The 18,800-nt window shown below is 44.8% G+C and overlaps 2 long non-coding RNA genes across 2 annotated transcripts in view; one reads left to right on the forward strand and one right to left on the reverse strand.

Annotated features, from left to right (window-relative positions):
* LOC109970060 (uncharacterized) overlaps positions 1-18,800 on the forward strand; it is a 48,014-nt gene that overhangs the window by 19,280 nt on the left and 9,934 nt on the right. The window lies entirely within an intron of this gene.
* LOC109970058 (uncharacterized) lies at positions 992-17,035 on the reverse strand. Its single transcript, XR_002276357.1, has 4 exons — positions 16,767-17,035; positions 11,660-11,915; positions 4,998-5,258; positions 992-1,880 (listed from the first exon to the last, which is right to left on the reverse strand). It is a non-coding gene; the product is annotated as an uncharacterized LOC109970058 (long non-coding RNA).

An 18,800-nucleotide genomic window follows, 5' to 3' on the forward strand; every position in this document is an offset into this window, starting at 1 on the left:
TTAAAAAAAGCTAAACGTTTAAGGAAAGCTGCCAGAAACTGGATAAATTTAGATAGTGTTACTCTGCCTCCTGTCTCCCTGGATAGACTTATATTTATATTTACACTTATGTGTTTCACCGAGTTGCATCGCTGTTGATTTACAGAACAGTGATCAAGCTCAGTGATTTGCTCAAGGACACTCCAGCAGCACATGTGACTGCTCAGTGTATGACCTCCATCCAGCAAATCAAATTAAGAAAAACATGCCAAACTGCCAGTTTTCCATTGTTTTCAGTGTAAACCTTTATTACTATTCCCACAGAGTTTTCCATAGAAAGGCACATGTGGTGAACACTCGCTCACAGCAACTAGATTGCATAACACAAACACTGCTGCTTATATAAAACACACTCTGGCATATAGAGAAATAACTGAATAGATATGTTTGATCTGCATTTACAAAAAGAGATTTAGTGCAACCCATTTAATTATTTTTGACCACAATTTGTGGTTTTTATGCCTCTGGACTGATATCAGAAGAGTGACTTTTTTGCTAGAGATTAAAAACATAATTTCAAGCTTATCCAGGCAGATAAGTAATTGTCTTGAGCACTGGGATGTGCATGATTATCAAAAGAATACATTTTCTAAATTAGGCCAAGATAGTCTCCCTTGAATCAATTGCAAAAGCACTGCATAGACATAGATTGTTTAAAGTAATATTTAAAAGATTTGCATAGATTATCAGTCGTAATAAAAAATTTGCCACTTCCTGAAAATTAATATAGAATGAATTAGGCTGTGATAGTATTTGCTTTATTGCATTTGGGCATGTGTGTGTGTGTATCTGTTAATGTCAAGGACAGGAAATTAAGGCAGTGTTTGAAGCCAATGTATTTGTCATGTCTCAACCAAAGATGTATCATTACAGTAAAGCAGGTAACTGCTATGAGGCAAACTGCCGCGTTTCAAAGCCTGCTGGGAAGGTTTTAATAGTGTGGTGCGTTCTGTACATCAGGAATATTAAATGTGTGAGTCCACATTTACTCAGACTGTGGCTGCACAGTCAAATCAAAGTCTGTTAAGGCTGCAAATATGAGATTCACTACATCTGCTCATGAAACTGAGCTGTATTCTGTCATCTGTCACACACTCACTGGAATTTCTGAATCAGTATACTAACATAGACTCCTCAAAAACCATTTCTCTAGATGATGTCTGAAGATATGTCTATAAATTGGTAGCCCCCCCCCCAAAAAAAAATCAAGAGCAGGGAGGAATGGAGCTTGACTCATCTGGAATTCAAGATTTAAAAAAAAAAGAAAACACAGTTGCATAGAGTATAAAGACAACAGCTCACTCCTTCGCCATTGTGTCAGCTGACACATGGAGCTGTCCAATCGCAGTGCAGTACTATTATTCACTGCTGCCGTGGGTCTCACATTCATGTGTCTTTGAGTCCTAGCAACTACAACATAACAGAAATTAAACACAGTGTGGGCTACAGCTCAAGTCATCAAATATGACCTACAGTGAGAATAATAGCTAAAATTTGGTGGCACACCCCCAAATACACACAGACCAGCTTGTTCACACCTCAAGCTGCTGATCTTCTGTCCCAGCCTCGTTTCCCATAGTCCAACATGAGGTTTTCTCAGATTAAACACAAGTGTTCACAAGTTCATCTTGACTGTGGGGTCAAACAATACGTCATGCAGCAGCATGAAGAGGTACAAACAGTGCAGCCGTGTTCCAGAGTCATGGCAGGAATCACCACGGAGTTGTGCATGTGCAGACAGCAGCATCGTCATCCTTATTGACTCTAGGCTGAAGGAGTCCCACTTTCACTGACTTGTGCTCTCTGTTTGTTTCAGATCCCCATGCACTGAGTCCATTCACCTGCAAACAAAAATATTACTTAGACATAGTAAAGCTTTGAATGCTCAGAGTTAAAATACACAGTGACTGACAGACTGTGAACCTTAATTTAGGTGCATCAAAAGAAGGCTTGTTCTTTAAATGTGGAAAATAACATTGTTGTGTTTCTAGTGTGTCCTAAATCTGGCTGAAGAAAGCAGATCCATGTACCAGCTGAAGGGATTGAGGGTGAGGTTGAAAGGCCTTAACGGGAGCCTGGTACCAAGCTGCAAATACAAAGAGGAAGCATGTGACACACCCTGAGCCTGACTCAGATGAACTTCAGAAAGCTATCAAACCCCCTTTCTTGCTACATTTTCAAGCAGCTCAGACAAGCAACTTAAAATATTACAGCAGGTCAGTGAGTGCAGAGTGAACCGATAATGCAGCTGCCCAGCTTAGTCACAGAAATCAACGTCTACTGTGCTAATTAAGATGGGCTGAACTATTAGCAGGCAAACAGTAGCCTTGGCATTTAGCATTACACCGCTGTTCAGAGCGTGTGCACTGGGCCAGGGAGGAAGCAGGGAGAAGGAGGAGTGGCTAGAGGTTGGTGGCATAAAAGGGAGTTTTGGGTATTGGTGTCGCTTTGAGTTATTGGCATCATGGTCTTGTTTTGTTGAGAGGACTACAGTGAATAAGCTTGTTAATGGTAAATTTACAGCCTCAGCATGTGGCCTAATAAAACCAGGGGATAGAGAGGATGATGAGAATGATTGCGATTTTGTGTGTGTTGAGGAGTGTGCGTGTGTGATGGGGGGGGGGGGGGGTGTCGCTAGAGAAAGGGAGAGAGGAAAGTGGAAGGCACTAGTAATTAAGAGTCTAAAAGAGTGTGAGAGAGGTGCACACTGCTCAAAGCAAACTTTGAGTCTGGATTCCTCACCTTTTATTTATGCTCCCCAACATGAACCCCCCAGCCCTCTTCACTTGCTCTGCTGAATGAATAGTTATCACAGTGCTATGGTGTCCCAGCTAGCAGTCCCCCCATCTTTCAGCCCTTTCTCAACACTCCCCTGTTCAGCTCAGCTCTGAATAGGGAGCCGAACTGAGCAAACAGTCAGGCTGTCAGCTCAATAGGAGGTCTGGCCGTGAACCCGAAGTCCTTCCCAGGCCCCCAGCCTCACATTAGGGTGGGAGGGGTGGTGGCAATTGAGGAAACGAGGGAGGAAGGGATGTGGGTGATAGGAGATTGCAGCCAGACTTTTGGGGGGCCCCTACGTGCCAGTGTCTGGGCGGTGGTGGTGGTGGGGGGGCTGCCACAGAGGGTCCCAAAGCTGGGGGTCCTGGGGGGGCAGGGTGCCCCAGCTGCCTGCTAACCCTCCCCTCCCTCTGCAGCACTCAGTCTGGGCAGGAGGGGTGCTGACGGTGGGGTTTGTGCAGACGGGACAGTGTCTGCTTCCTTGCCAAAGCTCCTCTAGACCCTCACACACACATTCACATGAAGACACACACACAAATGCAGAAAACCAGACACAAGCTGCCGGCTGTGCCCACCCCCTCACCTCTACCAACTCCCAGCCCTTCCAGGCTTCTCATCATCTCATTAGCCAACGCCAGCCACTCCACTGTCTACTGTTTGCATTGTTTTGGGCTCTGCATAATTTACACAGTAAATTGAGAACGGCTCCGGCCCTCTTTGCTCAATCTGCCACCTGTTTATGGAAGCCTGTGATTAGTACGCCCCAGGTTTGACACAGTTACCGCAACTCTTCTAAGAAAAGCCAAGTGCCACCTCTTAAGTTTTGCTCTGGGTAAAAAAAAACCAAACAGAAATCATAAATCAGTACTGAAATTTAGGTAAAAAGGTTTGGGTGAAATGAAACACTTTTCAAACTTTGACCAGTTCATTTTTGATCTAGACTTTCTCTTGTAAACTGGGACAATCAGCTTTGATCTTTGATGATAAGGTGCTTTCCTGTATCTACAAAAAGTCCCCCTTTCTTCTCTCACCTTGACCCTATGGGGATAACTGTGGTCTCTTGTTGCCACTATAGACTGGCACCTACTGTAAGTTAGCATTAGCATTGTGTCTCTGACCTCAACACCATAGGCTCAAACAAAGGGAGGTCTCTCTGTTGTGAGGACAATGGCAGGCATTGTTTACTGGCTGCTTTACTTAATCAAGCCCAGCCGACGCTAATTGGCATTTTGATAAGCAGTTTTCAAAGTTGGGAGCTCCTCGGTTGGAATAATGCTGCACTACAACAAGCTCGCTGAGGGAGAACAATAGTCAACTTGTCTGAGCACCGACTGCCCTCCAACACTCGCCACTCATACAAAGAGAGGCTTTTCAGTACTGAGACGTTGCCTATCCAGGTCCCATTTTCTCACTTCTTCACCATCTCTTCTCTGCTATTTCACTCTCTCTCTGTCTCCATCTCAGCTGCTTTGTGTTGGTCTTGTTATGTGCTACAGTGTCCCTGACTGTGAGATGAGAATGTGAATAGAGCTTCATGGATATCATCACTTTCCACTCGACCGACATGCCCACCTTGACATTTATTCTGAACTCATTTAAGTAGTTGAAGAAAAACAGAAAAGGTTTTTTAAAATGAATCTAAGAGTCATAATTCTGTTACAGCAGGGAACAAAATACCATTTAAAAGACATAACATTGTTTAATGTCTCTGTGAAACTATAGTGCACTAATGTTTGAGTCCTGAACTATATGGAGTTTGCTCCCTTACTGTTCAGAACGCACGACTCCCATGGTATCTCCAAAATGGCAGCCGCCGCCATGTCGGGGCATGCATGTAAGGATGGCATGAAAATTCCCAAATGGGAGAGAAATCATGGCGCTTCTGAGGACAGATGCCCACTGAAAGCCGCCTGAGAGAGGCATTGAGAGCAGAGTGATTTAAGGCAAGCACACATACAAAACACACTCCACCCACATCGGCTCGCCCTCCCCTCCATCCATCAGTGCATCTTGTGAATCGTGCAATTAACAAACATATCCGAGGTGATTAAAGCCCAAGCTATAGCATGCTGGAGAAGGGGAGTGAGGGCTCAGGGAGGTGGGAAAGCAAAGGATGGCGCGCTGGGGTGGCGCCAGTGGGAAAATGCAGCATGGCGGGCGCAGTGGGTTTGGTGTGTTACCTGCACTGACTGGTCTTCCCACTTCCATTTCATGCCAGCGTTGCTCTAAGATGGTGGCGCGGGCTGCGTTTCGCTGTACAGGAAAAATGGGCAATCTGCTGAGGATGGAGCGAACGAGGAAGGGAGGAGGAGGTGGGAAGAGGCAATGCAGAGGAAGGAGAAGAGAAAGGGAAGGCAGAATCAACAGCAACCCCTCCTCCTCCGTCTCTGTTTTTCAGCCTCCTTTTGCCAGCTTTCCTTCAGTGGTGTCGTGGTGATAGCCTGCACAGAAAATGGGGAAGGGAAAATCAGAGGGCGAGAGGGAAAATATTAAGAAGGTAGTTTATCCATCAAAACACACATGTATAGTTCACAGAAGCGCATGAATGCAAGCCATGGACACACATGAATGCATGTATACACATGCGTGCACACACACACCTTTTCATGTCTGTTCTCATGGTACAGTCTGCCCCTGAGCATGCAAATGACTTTCATTATGCAAATGCATGCAAATCAGATCCAACCATCTGAGAATCAAGGGTGGGAAAGAAAAAATCTAGACACAGAGACTGAATGAAAGAATGAAAGAGAAAAAGGGACAAGAGAAAAATCCTTTTGAGTGGCAGCAGGCGGTAAGTTAGGTGAACGCTCGGTGGAAAACAACGGCAGCCAGACTGGGCAAACATGATGATTTTCTTCTTTTTTAAATTTGCTGCATCCTTGTCTTTTTATGGGATACCAGGTTTTTTATTTATTTGATGTCCCTCCCTTTCGTAGCGGAGCCTTCCTCAATGTACACACCATGTTACTTAAATTCAAGGACATTGAAGATGCTCTCTGTTCCTGTCACCATGTACTTTGCACCTGACAGCTGTAGTTAAGTGATAGTGGAAATAATTCTGCATATTTAGCATTGGTAAAATTGTAAACAGCTGTTCAATATTGTTAAAACTCAGCAGTTAAGCTGACATGGATTTGACATAGTTGCAAGAAAAAGTAATGACACTGTTTTCAGTTTCCTAGTTTTCTCCATAAACTGGTCATGAAATGTGATCTGATCATCACCAAAGCCACAAATATGAACAAAATACTATTTCTAAATTAATAAAACACAAACATTCCTGATCTTTTATGTCTTTATTGAACACACCCATTAAACATGCACTGATGGTGGAAAAAGTCGTGGTAGCACGTGGCTTCTGACGTCACTAAACGTCAACTGGAGTCAGGTGTTGGCAAACCTGGAGTCCAGTCAATGAAACACGAATGGCAGCATGGTTTAGAACGACCTTGAGTTCTAAAAACACTCAGACAGTGTCAGTGTGCTGTTTAGAAGCAGCATCAGCTGATGTGAGCCAGGCCTCACAAAAAAGAGATCTCAGAAGAGCTACTATCAGGAGCTGTTGATTAGCTGTAGCTGGAAAGTGTCACAGAGTCATCTCAAAGACTTTAGATATCCATTAGTCCACAGTTAGACACACTGTGCTGTGCCTACTCTCCATAAAATTGGGCGCCCAGCCAAGATCACTCCAAAGGCACAATGCAGAACGTTCAGTGAGGTAAAGGAGAACCCTAGAGTAACAGCTAAACACTTGACGGATTCAATGGAGTTAGTTAACATCTCTGTTCATGAGTTAACCAGATGCAGGCATGGTATCCATGGCAGGACACCACAGAGGAAGCCATTGCTCTCTAAAAACAACACTGCAGCAGCCTGAAGTTTGCCAATGACCAACGTGACCCTCCACAACTCCGCTGGGAAAATGTCCTGTGGACAGATGAAACCAAGGTAGAAATGTTTGGGAAGAACCCACAGCACTACGTATGGCGTAACAAGATGTACCAACATGAAAACGTCATCCCAACAGTAAAGTCCGGTGGAGCAGCATCACAATGTGGCTTTGCTGCCTCTGGACCTAGACCGCTTGCCACTGTGGAGGAAAAATGAATTCCCCAGTATCCTACAGGATATTGTCAGGGTGGCTGTTGGCAAGCTGAAGCTCAGAACAAGCTGGGTGATGCAGCAGGACAATGACCCTAAACATCAAAGTAAATCTACTGCACAGTGACTTCGAAGACACAAAACCTGCCTGTTGGAGCAGCCCAGTCAGAGCTCAACCCAGTAGAGATGCTGTGGAATGACCTCAAGACGTTCACACCAGACGTTCTAAGAATATGGCTGAGCTGAAGCAGCTCAGTGAGGAAGAATGATCCAGAATTCCTCCTAAACGTTGTGCAGGTCTGATCCACAGCTACAGGACGTGTTGGCTTGAGGTTATTGCTGCCAGAGGTGGTTCAACCAGTTATTAAAACACTGCTGCAATGACTTTTTCCACCATCACTTTGTATGTTTAACGGATGTGTTCAATAAAGACATGAAAGATCAGGACTGTTTGTGTTTTATCAGCTTAGAAATATTGTGTTTGTTGATATTTGTGACTTTGGTGAACATCACATTTAATGATCAATTTATGCAGAAAACCAGGAAACTGCAAACAGTGCCATTCGTTTTTCTTGTAACTTTGGTTCTAGTAAATTCCACTGTATTGTTATTATGTATCTCTTTTGGCCCGACTCAAAGCAGGTTCTCTCATTTTAAATAGTTTCTGACTGCAGCCATTCTCATAATAGGATGCTCTGTATCTGTATGTGCAATGCAAAATAATAAGCAAGTTTAAAGTAAGTCTTAAGTCTGTGGTGGCTGAATTCAGTCAGCACTAACAGACTGTGGATATCAGCTGGAGGGAGTTATTTTTTATTGCTTGACATCAGTGACTTTACCAAAGTCCTTCCCTCAGTTATATAAACTTGCCCATGCAAACCTGTGAGTATTAAACCAAAGTAGCACAATGCAGCCTGCTTGCTAAATTCAATAGTCCCTAGCAGGTGGAGTCTCACAGGTTTAGCCACATAGTTCCTGAACCCTTCTATTGAAAGAAATCAACAAAGAAAGCTGACTAATTGGTGAAGGGAGCACACTGTCTGATTTTGCTAATACTCTGCATCCAGCAGAAAGGACCCTCCATTAGCCCACAGAGAAGGGAACAGCTTTTGTCTCTGGGTGTCAGTAGGGGAAGGCTACATCTGAAATTGGAATAAGGTGGTAAACTGGGGTGACCTGGAGTGTGAGAGAGTTGGGGTGGGTAAGCAGGGAGGGTGAGAGCTACAGGGGTGGGGTACTGCTGAATGGTGGCAAACCTCTCCTAATTGGTACTTGACATTTTTTGCCATTGGCACTGGAGTGGGCCAGCTTTCAAGCCCTCTCCGGGTCCTTGTTGGAAAAGTGCCTTATGCAAATATGGCGAATGGGCTCTATTGTGAAGCCTGTGATATTAACAGCTCACACAACAATGAAATTGTGTGCTTACTCTGGACTCGTAGGTGTGTGAGAGAGAGCTAGACAATGGCAGCAGGAGCAGCTTTGGTGTGAACAGACCCTCCATCGGTTGCTCTGCCAAGTCATTTCAACAAAAGGGGCTTTTTTTTTTTTGAGGACCAAGGCTCTCGGTAAAAGCTTTATTAACGACTGAAACAAATAAATGCATGCACTGTTTTGCTGTGGCTCTGAGAGTGTCTCTGTTTGTACTGTTGCTGAATGACTCAATTTATTGTGGTTGAAAATACTGAAGGTATGGATAGAAAAGGCTTCACTCATTCTCTTTGAGAGATATTTCCCCTCTTAGAACATCACTGTCTCGGTTCTAAATGTGAAAATGTATTCATGCTTCTGTGCTGTGCTGCACACCCTCTGATATTTCTTCCTTCCTCTGTGTGCCTGCATTGTTTACCCTTAACTCACTCCCTTGGGTGAGCACAGCTCGAGATCTAAAGATATCTGCAGAACCCCTTTGGAGAAAACTTGGCAAATCAAATCACAGGAGAAATGTGGCAAAACTGGGCTGCATTTTTCAAAAGCAGTAAAAACCAGAAGAGGCCAGTACTGGACAGCTAGGCAAGACGCGCTCTCGGCTAAAACTTTGATGAGGTCTGAAGCATTCTTTTCGTCTGAGACTACAAAACAAATTTCATCTTTATCTTCACGCAACTGAGGCCCAACAGGGAGGCAAAGGGAACAATGGGCCAGACAACAGCAGTCACCCCCGTGTGGTCCAAGCACCGTCAAAGTACACCTGTTACTGCTAAGTTGCCAAACTTAATCTCTTTTGTCTGGGGAGGCCCATTGACTTTTGCAACTGCCTAAGATACATTCATTACTCTGTGGGTACATGAGGGTGGAGGGAATGCCAGTGTTGTCAAAAATAACAGGGTCTGGCCTTCTGCACTGGCCCAACAGCGAAGTCATTTTCCAAGCCCTGTTGGTGTGGTCCATCAAGAGAAAGAGAGGCAGAGAAAAGGGGCCAAGAATCACTGGGTCTTATTCAGAAAACTGTCTGGCTGCTTGGACCCAGCAGGGCTGAAAGGGAGGCAAAGGGACACATTGTCCCTCAGTGACAAGTAGACTAGCTCTATTGACTGTAAAGTCTACTGGTAGGGGGGCAAGTAGGACCCAACCACAAAGGCTGTTTTTCTGTTTGACACTTGGAGTCTAAATCTGCTTGCCTAGTGCATGAAAGCTAAGACAAACCCACCATCCTCCTCCTCCCCCTCATCCTCTCCCTGGCTTCCCTCCTTCTCCAGCCTTTCTCTTTGCACTCTTTTTCTATATCAGATGCTGCCATGGGACACAGAAAAAGAGGGAGAGCAAAGGCCCTACGGTGTTTATTAGGAGCTGTTTCCATGCATTTATCAGGCAGGCAGAAGCTAAGATGGCCTCTACTCTGGGGTCTCCAGTGTGAAGTGTTAGTGATCTAACTGTACCACACACAAAGCCAAGACAAAGCATTTGTACCATGACATGCATCTCCCAGGGCACTGCTTAGGGTATAAACACAATCTGTCAAAGACTTCAGTTCCTATTTAGTCCCAGCACTGTAAATGGCACAGAAATGGTAAGACAACTTATCTTCATACTGAGCAACGTCAGCCTGTTTTGTACCTGTTAGATGTTTGGTTGTTAAATGCAACATGTGCCTGCACACAGGTGCATGTGCTTGGACATTAGTCAAGCACAAGTTGTAATTTACAGTAACAGGACAAAGCCATGCCAAGCTCATATACAGTCGACAGCAACAGTAGATGGGTGATAGCATCACATTAGAGAAGGAACCAGGTCCTACTTTGCCATCAGAGAGGGTGACATCTATGGCTGTCACTTCCTGTCAGGGCTCTCATTCCTCTCTCTTACTAGCTGAGCTCAAAGCTCAAAAGTCACACTCAGCACCTGCAATGCAGCAGGCAGACAAGCTGCAGGGCTTGGAGAGGTTGACATCATAAGGTGATGTTGCCATGCAAGCTTTTAGAGATTTTTTCTTTGGCCCTGCACAGCTGTTTGGATTTGTACTATGTCAAGTTGAATATAACCAGACATGAGAGTGATGCTTTAGTTGAGACATGTTGAGACAGCAAATTGCCATGTGGAATAGGTATTACAGTTGAAGTTCACTGCTAGCAGTGTAGCTCCACAGCCTTGAGACCTTGGGAACTATCCTTAGTGGCCTCACCCAGCAGGAGTGACCCTCTAGCTTTGACGGGCAGAAAAGAAATCACACCTTCAATCAGTCATCAGAGGACTTGAGGTTGAAGATCTGATTGACCAATTACTCCTCACCATGAGCCCACGCAAAGAACCTAAAGACTGAGATTGTTCTCCTCTCACTTGTGGATTTCTTCCCTGGGGGTACTTTCTGCTTGATTGCCCCTGGACCACTCCCCATTCGGAGCCTTACACACACACACAGCACCGTTCACTGAGATCCCATCAGGCCTTTTCACATGGCAGCACCTCATGCAATGGAAGCTTTGCCACGGCCCATTCACAACCAGCCCAACTGTCACGTCAAATCAAACAGCCAGGACCCCAAATCAAACATCTTTTTATGCAAAAGGAGAAAGGAGTAGGTGGGAAGGAGAAAAAAATCAACAACAGCTAACTTAACAAAACTGGCCTCAAACAAATTCTTGTCTGTTCACTTAGGTGCCAGCGGGGCATTGGGAGCCAGGATTAACTCGGAGGGAGCATTCTTAATTCACACAATCCCATCCAAGTCAGAGTGTATGTATAATTCATAGCACCGTATGCAGCTCCTATGATAGAAAAGGCCCACATTCTTTTCATAGTGCATGTTCTCTTGATGTCAAAGATGAATGCAGTAAATCTGAAATTCATGGAGCCAAGTGAACAGAGCAATGACCAAACTGTCTAGCCAAGTGATAAGCTAACACTGACTTGTTAAACGACTTGTCAAAGTCCACTGGCTCTGGTGAATCAGTGTAGGTATTTTTCAGCAAGCCTGTCACTCCCAGCCATGTGATACTACAGCTAAGCCCCTGCATGCAGCCCCACACAACAGGACCATGGGGTTTATTAGATTAAAAGTGATCCTGTTGCACCAGCCGTAGTGCTATGGATCACTGCGGGGAGCTGTAGGAAATGTGCACGACAGTGTCCCATTGGTTTTAGCAACAGTATTCTGCATTTCTAAATGTTGATGGATCAAAATAACAAGTATAGACAGGGCCTCACAGGAAGGTTAGGTCTATCTAATGGCCTTGTGGCCTGGGGTTTCCTCACACACATACACTCTCACACATATAATAGACACCAAAATCATGCACCCTACCTTCTGTTGCATTCTACTTCCACATCTTTTTTATATGCCATCCATTTTCTTCCCTCATGTTCTTGCAGCAGTAGTTTCGGGAGGGAGACGTATTTGGGGTCTTGATGCCTTTTCAGGAGTGTAATGGGATTCTTGTTACTTTCGGTTATCTAGCTTTATGAAGAATGTACATCACTCATACAGCTAGATAACCAAAGATAACAACCAACCCCTAAGGCTACCCATCCTCTCGAGCCGCAGAGCCGCAAGCTCTGACCTATCAGCAGATGAGAATGTTGTTAATAAACCAGGGTCTCTATCTTTACAATTTTACATATTTGAAGGACTACAGGCTGACTTGGTAATTATTTAAAATTCATGTCAAAAATTAGCAAAATCTGGCTAAAAGAAAATCAAATGGCTGCAAATGCCAACACCAAACAACGATGTTGCTGCTCTGGCTTGGGGCCTACAGTGGCCCTTAAATTTCCTGGCCCTTAATTTTATAATATCATGAAGTGGCCCCTCACCCCGCCTCAAACCACTACAGCCAATAGAAAACCTCCCTTTGTGCAAAGAAAGCTTTGGTTGGCCTGTGAGTAATGTGTCTATATCAAAAACTCCCCAAAGTCAAACAGTCAGTGAGAGGCACCAATAAAAAATGTAAGCAAGTTGCTGAACCAGTCCAAACCAGCTACAGTGCCAAACGTCCCTTCTCCAGCCTGGCGCCCATCCCTGACGCACCCGCCTCACCCACTGCCTGGCTCTATAGGAGGGTGATGGCTTCAAACACCACCCCCCGCCACGGCCCAAATGCAGTTTTAAATTAAAAGAAGATCCTGGCTGTTTGACTACAAAAGAAGCTGGTTTGTCTTCATTTACATTATCTGATGCCAAAGCAGTCGGCCAACGCTCGGGGTGGGCGTCAAAGCAAAGAGAGAGAGGGGTTTAAGATGAAAAAAATGTCCTCACATTTACACTAACAGTAATGGAATACAAATACACAGACTTATCAGAGCATGAGGCACGTGTAGCTGATGTATCATTTCACATCTGAAAATGTCCACAGAACACAAAAATTAAGCTAAATGAACACGAAACATATACAAGAATAGACAATCCTGTAACACACACAAGCACACTCTCTATGGTGGCACATGGCACGAGGCCCCAGCTAATTAAAGCTGCTCAGTGTGCCCAGATCCCCATTGTGGCTCCTCCCCCACCAAGTAAAGCCGAAAACAGAGAGAGAGATGGAAAGATATTGAGAGAGAAAGAACTACAGAGGAGGGTGAGGCATGGAATATTATCACCCTCCACCATGCACATCCAAACCTGAACACACGTCTTGGCTGGAAATGTAGGTGTTAGCAGGGACAGCTACATCCCTGTTAGCAAACAACAAAGCCCCCCTGGCATTGTTCTCCTTCTAGGTTACGATAAACAGCTGGCGTTCTCCTTCTACTGTCTAAACACATGTAGATTTTTTCATCATGGTGCTTTGTGTCAATCCACAAGGACAAAGCAAAGCCCTTCAACAGCAGAAACACGTGTCAGCTATCAGAGTGCTGCTGGACACACACACACACACACACACACACAGGTAACTTCCACATGTTCAGGTGCAATATTACAGATGTCAGACTACACACTGACCCAGGCTTAGGTGTAATCACACACACTCACAGCTGCAGTCATACCGATATTAGATCAAACTTATTTTTGGTAAAATAAAATAAAAAATTAAAAGACACTTTCACTACCCTGTTTCCATCATGGCCACGTTTCCTCATCACTCTCAGTATTTAAAAATACAATAATAACCTGCAATGTTTCCATTTATTTGTTTTGAAAATCCTGAGAAATGTTTGAGTCTCCTTTTGCCTGATTAAAATAGCACCTAGGTTTTGCTGTTAATTGAGAGGTTGATTCTGGTGTTTAAACTCATCAGTAATCCATCTCAGTATTGTTTTTGTATGGGGACGATGCAATATTAACATGATCATTTCAGTCGCTGCAGCCTGTGCTCTGAGCTTTATCGCTCGTTTTTTAGATCAGATATATTTTCACGATTTCCAGGCTGGATAAAGAGGGAGATAATTATATGTAGATTGCACTTATTTCCCCATTACCATTAATAGTCCCTTCATTAACACTGGCTTATCCGTGACCGTGCTCTTGTTACATAACGCTAAACAATGACGCAATTTCAATAATTATTATCTGGGATTTTATCCCCACACTGTTCATGATGCATAATCACCCTGGAAATTAACACCGAGTTTAGAGAATGAACTTGGTGGAGATTTAAAGAGTCTCAGTTCTGCAGACATTTAAACACCTGCTGCGGCCTCTTTGCTTGGAATCACCTGAGCTCACATTAAATCCAAAAATGCATTTAAGGAATCGAGCTCCAGTTTCTTTCTCTCCACCAGTTAAACCATCCTCATCAGGCTGTGCCATTGGCCAAGACTTGCATGACGTCAACAAATCCGGCGCTTCTCAACGGAAATAATTTGTGACAAGGTGCAGAGTTGATTAGCAAGAAATCGATTCCTATTACGACGTCTCACTGGCTATCATCAGATTAACACCACTCGGTAATGTCCGGGTAGAACGTTTCATTTTATGCCATTTTATGACACAGGTCGCACTCGCAGATTAAATGCTGCATTTTGAGGCAGCAAAAAGCAATTAACCAAGAGAGTAGGTATTTTACGCGCACATTAAAGCAATATTTAAAAATGTGTGTGTGTGTGTGTGTGTGTGTGTGCGTGCGTGTGTGTGGGGCTGGTAGGATGGAATCGATGATCAAATAATTAATTTTCCTCACGTCCTGTTAAGTAAAGAAAACTCCCTGATGTTGGATGGATTTTACAAAAGAACAGCAAAATGTTTGGCATGAAATTATTATCGTTTCCGTTTAGGAAATCACGCTTTTAAAACAACGTAGCCTAAATGCTGTTATACCTGAAAACTATAATTCTATGTATAAGTAATAACTACGTACTGACTGTGTACCATCCCTGGAAAAAAGAGACGATCGTTTTATTCTTAACACGCTGTTATAATTCTTTAGTATATTACTTGTGTGGTGTAGAAGAGAATTATTTATGTAGAGATACTGCTTGCAAACCAATGATGGTAAGATGATGTCAGGGGGTAGGACTGGATAAGTCTGACTTCTTCCTACTCCATTCAAGCATGTACTAGGTATAAGCAAATTGATATTGGATTAGCATTTGTTGGATATGTGTAAAATTATGTGTGTTGATATATCAACTGTCTTTACATGCTTGAAAGAATAAATCAAATCAAATCAAATCAAATCAAATACCCTATAGTTATTATTTCTTCAAATATAAAATATAAAACCTCCCAAAGTCCCCAGCCTGACCACGGGAGAGGTGTGTGCTGTGACCAACTACGAGCTACAAGCCCATTTTACCTACAGTAAGCCACGTGTTGAGAGGCCGCTGAACGTCTCTCCAGACATCCCTGGAAAAAAGAGACGATCGTTTTATTCTTTAGATGGACTACACAGCACAGAGGAGCCAAACTGCTCCATTTTACACAGTGCAGCCCTCGTTCACACAGTGAAGACAAGCAGTAAACTGCACTTCCTCTACAAGGAAAAATGCGTGTAAGAAGACAGTGATGTCGGGCGTGAGAAGATGCCGAGTTGAGCCGCGTGGACCAGGAGAAGCACCAGTGTTTTCACACATTGTTACTGTGCTGAAGTCGAGGACTGTCACTGTGCCATCATACACAACCACAATACACTGTGCAACCTAAGGCTGTATGTTTGAACATAAAGGAATATGGTCAGTGGGTGTGAAATACACATACACTTCATGGCACACACAACTTTGTCTCCGTGTGTGTGTGGCGCAGCTAGCTCAGTTAATGCCTAGATAAATAAAAACCCTAAAATTGTAAAAGTAACAATTTTCTAAAATTAAATTCCAAATGTTCACTTTTAAGATGAACCTGGGTCTTAGGTCAACGACCTCCGTCCTTTTTTCATATTCATTCTGATTGTCATGCATTGGCCTCTGTGTACATGCACACTGATACATTCATGTTCATGTCAAACATTGCATAATCGCAGATATTTTTGCATCAACCCTCCTTCAAAGCTCTAGAGCCTCGGTTTTCTCCCTCGGTGTGTCCGGGGTACACACGTGTTCCCGGCACAGGCCTCGTACTCGGTGCACACATGTGAAGCGGATATTTGGACCTCTGATCCCTTTAGTCCTCAACTATGGGTGTGAACTGCCACCACTTTGTCTTATTACGCGTGCATTGCAGGCCTGTCTTTTGGTAATCCTCATATCTGAGCCACAGAGTCCCGCAAGGGCTTTGGGAAAAAGGACAGTGAAGAGGGGTTCCTCTTTCTGTCCCCAGGCCCTGGTCGTGTCAGACTGAGCGGGTTTTGGTGCCATGCTTATTTCGGCCGCATCCGCTGCCACAGCGAACAGAGCTGGAGAGATGACCCTGCTAGGTGCCTGGAGGTGTGTTTAAAAAATGAAATCAGGTCTGGAAGCGCCTTTGGCCTTTGTGGCGCCCTGTGAATGGCACATAAACCTGTGCACAATGCGTCATTGAGGCTGCGAAAAAAGAGTTCTCCCTCAAAGCAGAGCCAAACCACGTCTAATTACAAGTTGCTGTCTCACCCATAGAGAGCAGGTTTGCTCCTGCGTGTTCATCTGTGACCTTTCACTGGACCCGAGCGCTGTTCCATACTCCGTTTATAAAATTAATTAACTAGAGTTGCTCTGTCTAATTGAATACAAAACTAACTGTTTAGATTTTGTGCCGAGCCATGTGTTTCTATCTCTTATTCGCTGACATTCTCAGTGAAACATCGCCTTCTACTTTACACTCCTCAGTGCACCAGGACAGAAGCATGAAATGTGTTAAATTTAGAGTTGAAGACCAGCTGCACAAACACCCATTGCACATATTCGCCTGCTGCTGCCACATCCACACCGCACACGCATGTGTGCAGGTCGGCGACGTATACGGCGCGGATGCGAATGCGTTTTCCTCCGTTATTTTAGCTGATATTCTGCACCTGCCTTCGCCTTCACCCCTTTGAAGAAAACAGGTGACATTTCATACTCACGCCGTCGCCTGCGAGTTGCTGCGGCGTCCGCTCACCAAAACCTCGAAGCGAGCGGCTCGGGAGATGGAGACCAAGTGAGCTGTCGGAGGCTGGACCGCACAGTCTTCATGGCTGCGGCTGGTCGTGACGTCTCTCTGGCTCCATCCATTCAGGTTCCCTCACACGGGTTTTCCTCCTGTTTTATTATCATCCCCATTATTTCCCGGGGAGGTGGATCTCGCCACCCCCCTCCTGCCCGAGCGGTATCTTACACTCGCCATTCCTCGCGCCAGATGCAATATGAACTTAAAAGATGCCCTTTCTAAAAACATATACCAGCACCAAGGCCCTCCCCTTTATGACACGATGCAGGTCTGATTTTGTCTCCACCCTCTAAAACAGAGAGCAGACGTGGTCGTGGATAAACATGGATGCTCGTGTTCTTCTGCTCTTATGGATCAGAATCCTGGAAACTAATAAAATAGATTCATGTTGAGTTTGTTTGTTTCATTTCACATTTAAGACTAAATCAAACAGGATTTTCAAAAATACTGGCGTCCATCTTCACATGACATGAAATCTGATGCCCAGATTGATAATTAATCCCCTAATTGCTTACCAGCGGTCCTCTTCAGCGCCTCCATAGCTGTAGCATTCTCTGTGCTGCTTCTATTGTTGGTCTATTCGAGAGTTTCACATATCAAGTGTGTCGTTTTGAGTCCTGTTTGGCCCATGTGGGATTATAAAAAGTTTCGTGTAATCTTGTCTGGCTACTAGTATTCATTTGTCACAAAGCCCCCGGCGGAGACTGCGGCCTCCGCTCATGCGCCTCGATCAAGTGCGCACATCCACTAGTCTCATTGTCTGCGTCTTTGATACAGAGGAGTCCAGGAATGTGACCAGGGGGTGAAGACCGTGCAAATCAGCTTTTACTGTCACCGCCGAGCCCAGAGCCCGCAGACAAGAGCCAAGAAAAGGGGTCTGGGTCAGTTGATTATCATAATAATCAGATCGCGGGGATAAAAATCTCCTTTGAATAAATTACTGGTTCAATAGGAGGCGCGACTGCCAAAGAGACAACTTTGTCAAGCCCCGGTTTGTTGTTGGGGGCTCTCTCTGCCTACCAATGTGCTGGGCTCCCCTTTTCTTTCTTTCCAAATTTTGGACGCTTTCCTGGAGATCAAACTCTAAATACGGCTACTGTTTCTCTGCTCCCCTCCTCTCGCCCGCGCCGATGCCTGGTTACCGAATCCGGGCGGGCAGGCAGGCAGGCCTCAAGCTCCTCTTGGGAAAGCGGAGTGGTTGGTGTTGGCTAATGGGCTAAGAAGGGGTGCACAATAGGCTGGGTTAACCATCCACTCCCCCCACCTTCCCCTTCGTCCCCATCACTTCTCCCCCTCCCCCATCATCCCTCTCTCTTATTCCATACGATGCATGGGAACCCGGACCCCGAGGTGGTTGGACCACGGGCCGCTCAGCGCTGTGGTGGCACATCCCAAGTTCATTAGCACTCATCAGGACCATTTCTGCAGGGCTTGCTGGTTAACCCCTCACCCCATCCCTTCTATCCCCCCACCTACTCCATTGGCTTTGCCCTGCCGTCCAGAGCTTTAGGACCAGCTCTTAGTTTAAGTATGTGCGTCTAAATGAAGATTTTCCCTGACAGCAGCTGGATTAATAGGTGGGATTTATATGCTTAAAATGCACAATGGCAAGTGGGCCTTTAACTGCAAAGTGAATTATAATTTTAGGATCCAACCATATTGCAGCAACCTAAACAACCATGCCAGTAATTACTTGAAACAGAACAATGACTGGACTTGTAACTTATTTAACCACAAGTGAAACTAGCCTGGAACCTAAGAGAGAGAAGGCTTGATGAGAAATACCAGCATGTAAACCTCAAACAGAGGATAACCACTCCTGATGCACTAAAGTGTGAGCAGAATGTTTAGCTTTTCAAAGTGCAGCTTCTGGTTTACTGTTGGCTAGTTTAATCTGGAATAATGTCTGACGGGAAGAATCCTAGTCTGCGAAGTAACTGTGGTTGTCTGG

This window comes from Monopterus albus, unplaced genomic scaffold (assembly GCF_001952655.1).
Source record: "Monopterus albus unplaced genomic scaffold, M_albus_1.0 scaffold189.1, whole genome shotgun sequence".
Lineage (NCBI taxonomy): Eukaryota > Metazoa > Chordata > Actinopteri > Synbranchiformes > Synbranchidae > Monopterus > Monopterus albus.